The following is an 8,871-nucleotide window of genomic DNA, read 5'->3' on the forward strand; positions in this document are numbered from 1 at the left end:
GCTTGAAGAGAGTTCGAAATAATTTAAAAAAACATGTCTCTGATCAAGGCTGTGCGCCAGATACTTCGGTAATTTGATATCATTCGAAGCCGAATATTGATTTAATATCGATCATCTTAAGTCAGCATCAGGACATATGACAATTGTTGCCACGGCAGAGTAAAATTACCTGGTTTATTTTCGAAACGTCAAATAAGGGACCTAATACACTGAATGAAAATGAACTCAAATGAACTCTTCTCCTTTGTACTCTGTGTTATACATCTGCTCCTTACACAACAGAAAAAGAATCATGAAAATCGGTAGATTTTTCCCCGAGTTTTCACTCACGTAGTTTTTTCTGGCTTTTGAAACACAGCTCGTCGTAGCCCGCAAAACTTTTAGGTCTCCAAAGTAATAAAGACGTCAAGAAAAAAAAATCTATTCTTGTCGTTATACCAAAACTAATCGAAATTCTACTACTTATATAGTACGCATAAGTACGCATTGTACTTACTACTTCTGACGCCCATATTTACGTCTAATTTAAATCAAAATTTTCCCCAAACACAAATAGGTTTAGTCAAATTTTCAAATTTCTGGTGTATTTTATTATAATTCCATGTCTCGTATGTATATATCCATATATCACCATACCATATGCTTGTCTCTATTCAATTGCAAAATTGATCAAAAAAAACTTTTTTGATGAAGAATTTCTGCGTCTGACATGTGAAAAGCACTGATGTTAGACATCATTTTGTATTCTGGCATTATTATAGGAACGAACATGTTAGTTTATTTACACTTTTTATATTGTTGATTCTTGGGAAGAACAACTTCCATATAACACAACGCACAAACACACTCAATTCTGACGATGAACAGCATTTCATCAGAATGGTAAACCTGAATATAAAGGCATTTGATTTGATGCCATTTATACAAATACGATAGCGTAAAACGTTAACTAAATTCCCGTATTTATTCGCTCATATATAAGTAAATCGATGGATATATTATCAAAGATCAGTGAATTCAGCCCACGATAATAGGATTTATAATAATAGACTACGCCAATCAAGAGATACCCTAATGGGTGCAATAAATGTTGTAAATGGAAGCAGAACGTCTTAGACATTGAGTACGGTCGGTCATGTGAATTTCATAGTCAAATATTCTCGAATCGAGACACACGAGTGTAAAAAGCAGCAAATATTGTCTGTTTGTGGACGTGAGTTTCGGACAATCCCATACCGATATTGAACTTATAATAATGAATGCATTTACATGATGAATGTAATCAATTGTTAGCGATTGGACATGTGTTTGCTTACGGATTAAGTTGTTTGTGTACCCATACGACAACCGAGCATTATATGGAATAGGAATATACGATGATGTAATACGGTTATGAATGGAATGGACTGTAATCGATAATTGCAGAACGTGTAAACGCAATTCCATTAGGATTTTGACTGATTGACAAATATTGCAAAATTCGATTGAAGTAGATTGAAGTGGAATAAATTTACTTAGCACGTAGCAGATAAGTGGTTCCGGCCGAGAACATAAACTTATTATATTTCAACAGCTGCAGAAGATGCTTGAAAAGCAATGGCATCATACCTTAATGGTCAGAGTTTAACTCACGGGCGAGTCTATTCTCATTTTCATTGAATATACTTTCTGCACATTAAATCTTCGAGTCGGGCTATAGCGCCCACTTCAAATGGAAACACGAACGTAATGTAATGTTACTCACTGCACTCTTGGCAAATGAGTCATGTTTTCATTGACTAGAATGAGCATTAAAACTCATTACCCGGGACTTAGTGAGTAAAAGAACTCGCGTATTTTGCCTTCTGTGGTTGCATCCAGTGCTTTAAATTATGATTTCGTTGAATTTCATTAAACTTTGTTAAATTTCGTTAATGTTTTTTGAAAATTTCGCCATACTTCGTCAAATTTCGCCAAACTTCGTCAAATTTCGCCAAACTTCGTTAAATATTTTTAAAATTTCGTTAAATTTTCAAAACTTTGTTAAATTTCTCCAAATTTCGTTAAATTTATATCAAATTTCACAAATTTAAAAAAAATTCGTTAAATTCCACAAATAATAGGCCCTGTTAATGCAAACACCTGCTCGCCTTCGCCTCGAGCTGAAAACACCAAGCTAGGCACAATAAAAAGTTCTAAACAAGGCCGTAATCTACTATTCCCAGGTGTTTACTGAGTCAAATAACTTACGTAATTGTTGGGAACTTTTTATTTAGCCAAGTGTGAGGGTTGTAGCCCGATAATCTACTATTCAATCCAATAATCCGATGATTAAATCATGCAGAAACGTAGATCCTTGAACAATAATGGTCGTTATTTCCAAGGTAGAGTGATACGATTTTTTTTTCTCTAGAATTGAAGAAAATGATTTCTCTACTGTCGCAACGGCAATTGGACAGAAAAATATGTGATTTTGTGAACTGAAAGAACAGTTCATGGAATGTAACGTGAACCGGTCGTGTACATCAGAAAGGTGGGTATATATTCCGTAGCACTGCCATCGACAATTAGCTGAAAATGTTCACTCGCCTATCAAATGGACTGAAATAAATATTCTGAATGGGTGATAGCAAAGCGAAAGTAAACATTTTTGATACAGCTACACAACTTACACATCGTCTGTAACCGTTAAAAGCTTTTGGGATTTTGATACGTCCTCTCCCCATTACGAAGAAAAAAATCTGTGCACCACAATAAAATCAAATTTTTCTCGGGTACATAGTAAGTCTGAGTGAGGCACTTTATTTCGCGATTATCTGTTTTTCAACCGCACACAATAATGAAGGGAGGAAAAAACAATTTTATCGTTTCTTCTACCTTTTCCCAGGCTTTCTTTCATCTACCCTTAACTCATCATTAAGGTTTTCTTATTCGATTCTCTGTTTTTTTTCCTTTCTGTGTTCGTATCGTTTCTTCTTTTTTTGGTTGGTTCTTCTTCATCACCACAACATTAAACGAAGTAGATTTTACCTTTACCATTACACTATAACTTCGTTAAAGTCGAGCGTTGAGCCTTGCCTAAATTTGTAATATCATCACTAAAGTTTTTTTCTGCCCTGCGATTACATGTTTGGCTGGCGATGTTTCGGTGTCGGAATTAATCTACAATATGAAACAAGGACCAACAAAAACAAAAACAAAATTCTTCTCACAAAAGATTTATGATGAAATGATTGTTATTTATAACCGACAAACAATGTTAAAGATAAATGCATATATTGTGCTCATCTAAAAAAGATATTGCCAAGACTACCAATTCCGTTTCATTACCTTTTTTCCTATACCTTAATACGTCTTAAATTACGGTATACACAGACATGGCTGATCTTGATTGGAATTATTTTTAAATTGAGCCAAAGATAAAATATAATATTTTCTGTGAAACTACAGTCTGATGATATATTTCAGATTAATTGTAAAAGTATTGCATGCCTGCCTGGCAGAGGTAAGAGAGAAAAATTCCCCGGCAAAAGTTATTACACCGTAATATGCGACAGAATGAAATATTAGATAGAAAAGCGGAAAGTCGATGAAGGATCGTTTTGTGTTATATTAATGTTTCAAAAGGATGATGCTCAGTTGACCCTCTTCAGAATAGCTCAACAACATATTTCCCGTGTGTGATACATATACAATGCATGGAATTGTAAGCATTGTTGGAAGACATCACGTATAATCACCTTAAGGTTGTTATTTTGTTTTGTATTAGAATCTTACAATTATTAGCGTGTGACCCGACTCGAGTGGGAGAAATAATGTAAGTTAAAACTGATGAAGTAAAAGATTATGAATCTGTTACGGCTTCGCTTGGAAAATTTATTGTTTTGACTAGTGTAAAGTTTGTAGCCAGAGCAAGGCTTAATTTAGAGACATTTAATTGTGAAAAATTATGAAAACTCCGAATTGTTCAAAAAAAAATCGAACTTTTTTCAGAATTAAAATTTCCTAATAAAGGGCTTACTTTGAATGCGAGCCGAAGGCAAGCAATAAAACAACGTTTAATTTACTGAAATTCTGAATCTACTACTTCTTTTGATGTTCGCATCTAACGTGCTTCAGATATTTAAAAAAACGTCATTCAGTGTGGGCTATAATACTAAATCGTTGATAGACCGCTTCTGCATGTAAAATATAAAAATCAAAAGAAGTAATAGATTCGATTGAGTCGGAATCTAACTTTATTGAAATTGTTTTTTTATTGTTTGCACCGACCAAACAGACTAAATAGATGTAATAGGTTCTCCGCAGGCATGTTAATGTGCTTCACCCTTTAAATTCAAATTATTTGTAGTTGTTCATAGTAAAAAAAGGCATGAGTCTCTCTGACCTGTTACACACGTAAAGTGCTACATCTGCAGACGAACTTGAAAAAAAAAGAAAAACTTTAGATGAAGAGCACATTTTAAATTCTTTCCGTAGCGAAATCGAAAATGAAAAATGGTCGGTATCTATAAGCATTCATCTGATATGTATACAATGTAGACTGCCTTTTTTCCTTGTAATTCTATCAACGTGTTGAATCTAATCAGCTGTATTGAATGTTTTATGAGAAAGAAATGGTACAAAATCATACTTTCGCATTTTGTTCCACTTTTTAATTAGCAAAAGAAAGGGCAAAAGCAAGCAACTCATTAAGTTGAGAAAATTGAAAATCAATTCGGCTGATGATTTTCTTTTTTGCAGTACCGAAAAAAAGCGAATGGGACAGTCAAACGTAAATAAAAAGAATCTTTTACAAACTCAGACGAAAATCAAGACACGAACTTTTTTTGTCGTAGAAAAACACAGAGGAAAAATTAAAACAAATGAAAGAGTCGGATAGGATCGGGTCATTAATGAATGGGAAAGTATTAAAGGTTCCATAAGAATTGTCCTGAAAAAATATCCATAGTTTGTAAAGGAAGGTCTATTATTCGTCTCAACTAATATTCTGAGAAAACTTTTCAATTGAAAATGCTAAACCAACAAAGGCCGAAAAAGTTTACTTGGAAATTTTACAGAAAAAAAAGTTCTGCTTACCTTTGGCATTAAAAGTTTATCAGGTTAAGCTTTAACTTTTTGAATCAATCTTCCCTTTGAGATTATTACTATGTGATATATTTTTGCGTTATAAAATTTCCTTTTTTTCCTCTCTCTAGCTGGAACAAAACGTATCAAAAGTATTAAATATTCAGAAAACAAATATTGTTTTCGGCTATGTCTGTTATGGGATTACTTTAAATGATACTGGGGAAATAGATCTGTTATGTCAATCTAATACAGATTGAATTGGGGGGAGCTTATAATTATTTGACGATAGCAAACTTTCATCGAATTTTAAGAAATTTTTCAGCTGTTCAATGTTTGCGGCAGTTTTCGGCTTGAAATATTTGAAATTTTATGTGACCCGAATGTGACCTTGGTATTTGCGGATGACATCAAATTATTATAGACTACAATGACGCAGGCATTAGGGAAATTTCGATTATCACTTATATAAGTGAAAATAATTGTAATATTTGTTGATTGAAAAGATCGTTTTTTTAACTGACTGCGCCGTATGCGAGCAGTCTTTTTTTCGCTATGAAATGTGACACCTAAGTGGTTACATTACTAAAAAAAAGTAAAAATCGTAACCTACCGGTTGCTCGATTAGTTACACTGATTATTGAGTTAAAGTATGTTCATCGAAGCAGCTATAATATCATATGGCTACGATCAGGAACAAGATTATGGAAGAATGTTTAAGGAGTCGTTAGTGACGACCTGTGACCTAAAATTATTTAGTAAATTTTTGAAAAGAAATCAATAATTTTATTGTAGGCTATGTCATCTGTTATCGACAAACACGAAAACAATAAGAGTGAGTCCTCGTTAATCTGTAGTTATGTAGCAAAATCTATGTTAAATTAAAGAAGTACAAGACTTTGAATCACTATCTCGCATATGTGTAGTCCAAAAGAATTAACAGAATCGATACGATTTAATATCCGTGAAAGAAATAAAGAAAACGTTAAAGTGGTAGTAACGAAGGAGGTCTCAGCCTTAACCTGTCACATACGACTCATTTGTTATCGATAACGACAACCAAAATAATGACAAACTCCGTGTAATATAATCCTTTATAACGTGAAATACATGTTAAAAAGTTGAAGTACAAGATTTCAAATCAACCGATTGAAAATGCTTTAATCGATGGAAGTAATGGACCCGATAATAATACTGGTCATACGATTGCCGTCTGTAACAGGTTATTGGTTCCGTAACTATGTAAAAGAAAGTCAAAACAACGGAGGGACTTCAATGTAACATGTTTTTTTAGCGAAAATTATAAAAATTCTTTTAAAATAGGCACTGATTAACCTAAGTCACTCAAACAACTTAAAAGCTTAAAAGCGTACAGCTTAAAAAACAGCTGAAGTAAATTGCGTCACAAATTCGATTTGGGTCTACTCTAACAACTAATGCACTAAGACCGTTTTAGTTTCAGTACAAAATTTAACATTTGAAGCTGATAGAGCTGCGCGAAAGAGATCATCTGTTATCAACATCGATGACAAAAATAAGTACTCTGCTATCGTTAATATGGTATTTATAGCAAATTGTGTGTTAAAACCAATGAAGTCTTTAGCATTCTATCAGGTCGCAAATTTTATGTTCAATATAATTTCAGCGAGAACTTCAATAATGTACAAATGAGTGGTTCAAATCGCTAGACGTTTCAATTGGACAAAAAAATAATTGAATTTCGCCATTAGAGCTACCTGTGTGCTCTCGAGCAGCTACGAAATGTATTCGGGTAGAGTAGTTTAACCTGATGACGACCTGTTAATGATGTTAAGTTTTTGTTTGTTTTGAATGCACATTAGTTTTGAATCAGTCCGATGTTGAACTTTCATCTCGTCGGCGTGGTGAATCAACCACCTAAGCCTTTACACATTCTGAGACATTGAAATCGAATATAATGTCTGATTTCGTCACCGAATAATAATGGTAAAAAAACTTGCTCAAATAACAAATTTTCTCATACGATTCAACATTTGGTGCTCAAAGCTATCATCGCTGCAAGTCTTCAATTTTGCTACACCGATCGGAACACAATTATTTATGATCTATTGATATTGTTGAAGATCAAATTCGATATATTGAATTGTTAAGTGATACATCACAACGGATGCAGGCGATGCAGGCGTTGAATTTAGATTTTTTCATGGGGGAAAAGAATACAAAATGTTGGAAAACCCTAGGAATTTGAAGAATTTTTGCGCTGTCGTGGGGGCCTTATACTCCATCAAACTCGGCGCCGCTGAATCGATATATACATTATATTATACTGGATAATTTATCCACCAACACGTTACTACAACCGATAGCAAATTATAACCACAGCGTGGTGATAATTGAAATGGTAATTCGATCAGTTTAATTTAGCTGTAATTGGGATTCTTATTGTTTTCTTGCGATGTAATGAGAGACTTATTCATAGTTACAGGGTAAATAGTGTCACCCTCAAGCTTTATGTAGCCGATGTAACGAAAGTTTTACGTAAAATAATTCCGAAAAAGAGCTAGAAAAAAAAGAACTCTTTTGGATTTGTCGTCTTTAAAAATGCAGATTTAACACGTTCATACTATCCATTCATATTCATATTGTCCATTTACTTATCCAGAAATTTCAATTTTTTAGTGAGAAAAACTGAATTGTATCGATTGAAAAGTGAATGGTGGTGGTAGTTTGAATGCACCCCAAGTGGATTTTGTGAAGATAACCAGATCAACGCCGCTAATTTAACACCTTGGCTGAAACAAAATCCAACATTCGCAACATAACCCTTCTTCGAGTGAATGGTTGACACGCATTACAAGCAGCACACAGTGTTCAAAACCGTTATTTCCACTATCATAAATCTATCACATCAGTATGTCACTTTGCGACCCCTTTATGTTCCTAATTACCCTACAGTAACAGTAGACTTTCGGAAAATCAAGAATTTTTTTTTCGTTTTTTGGGTTTTGTTGCCCATTTTCCCCTTGAGGGGTTTGTAAATTTTCCTTGTTAAATATAAAAATTCTCAGGACGTTGCAGCTTGCATTGAGACACCTCAAACATACTCAATTTAATTTACGTTTGAATTCTAAAATACTATCACTTCGGCGCTGCACCTGTTCATCTCGAACCTCACAGCGACAACGTTTTCGAGTACATGCAAATAGGAACGAATCACAACTTCTCAAACAAAAGCGAAAATGGTCAACGTCTGCCATTCAACTAGCACTGAATGCATCAACATTGGTGCGCTCAGATATCCGGGCATTGGATCAGCGTCATTAGGATTGACATTGGTCTCATTGTGTTCATATGTTTTGAAGACCATTTTAGTGATTTGTGATTTTATTTGTAACGAAAATGTAACCATACGGATAATAAGAATTTACTTAACAGAATAATCTGCGCAAGTTCAATTTTCATTTTTTCAAATGTGGGATTGTACCCATCGTTAATGACGAGCCACTGTGAAAATTATTAACGATTCCCGCAACTCCCTCAGCACATAACGAATGTAACGAATACTTAATCTGTCACATATGGCTATTCATCTGTTATCGATAACTACGACCAATATAATGACAAGCTCTTGGTAATAAAATCCTTTATATAGTAAAATACGTATTAAACAATTGAAGTACAAGATTTAAAATCAACCGATTGAAAATACTTTAATCTATGGAAGTAATAGACCCGATAATAATACTGGTCATACGATTGCCGTCTGTAACAGGTTAACAGATTCACAAAACCGCAAGAAGGTTCACTTTTATTATTAGAAATCAGACACAGTGGAGGTGTTAGAAA

At 34.0% G+C, this 8,871-nt stretch overlaps 1 long non-coding RNA gene across 1 annotated transcript; it reads right to left on the reverse strand.

The window, feature by feature from the left end:
* Positions 1 to 7,601: 7,601 nt before the first annotated feature.
* LOC119083494 lies at positions 7,602 to 8,567 on the reverse strand. The gene is made up of 2 exons (XR_005088875.1): positions 8,454 to 8,567; positions 7,602 to 7,678 (listed from the first exon to the last, which is right to left on the reverse strand). It is a non-coding gene; the product is annotated as an uncharacterized LOC119083494 (long non-coding RNA).
* Positions 8,568 to 8,871: the final 304 nt, after the last annotated feature.

The sequence above is a fragment of the Bradysia coprophila genome, unplaced genomic scaffold (assembly GCF_014529535.1).
Source record: "Bradysia coprophila strain Holo2 unplaced genomic scaffold, BU_Bcop_v1 contig_687, whole genome shotgun sequence".
NCBI classification, from domain to species: Eukaryota; Metazoa; Arthropoda; class Insecta; order Diptera; family Sciaridae; genus Bradysia; species Bradysia coprophila.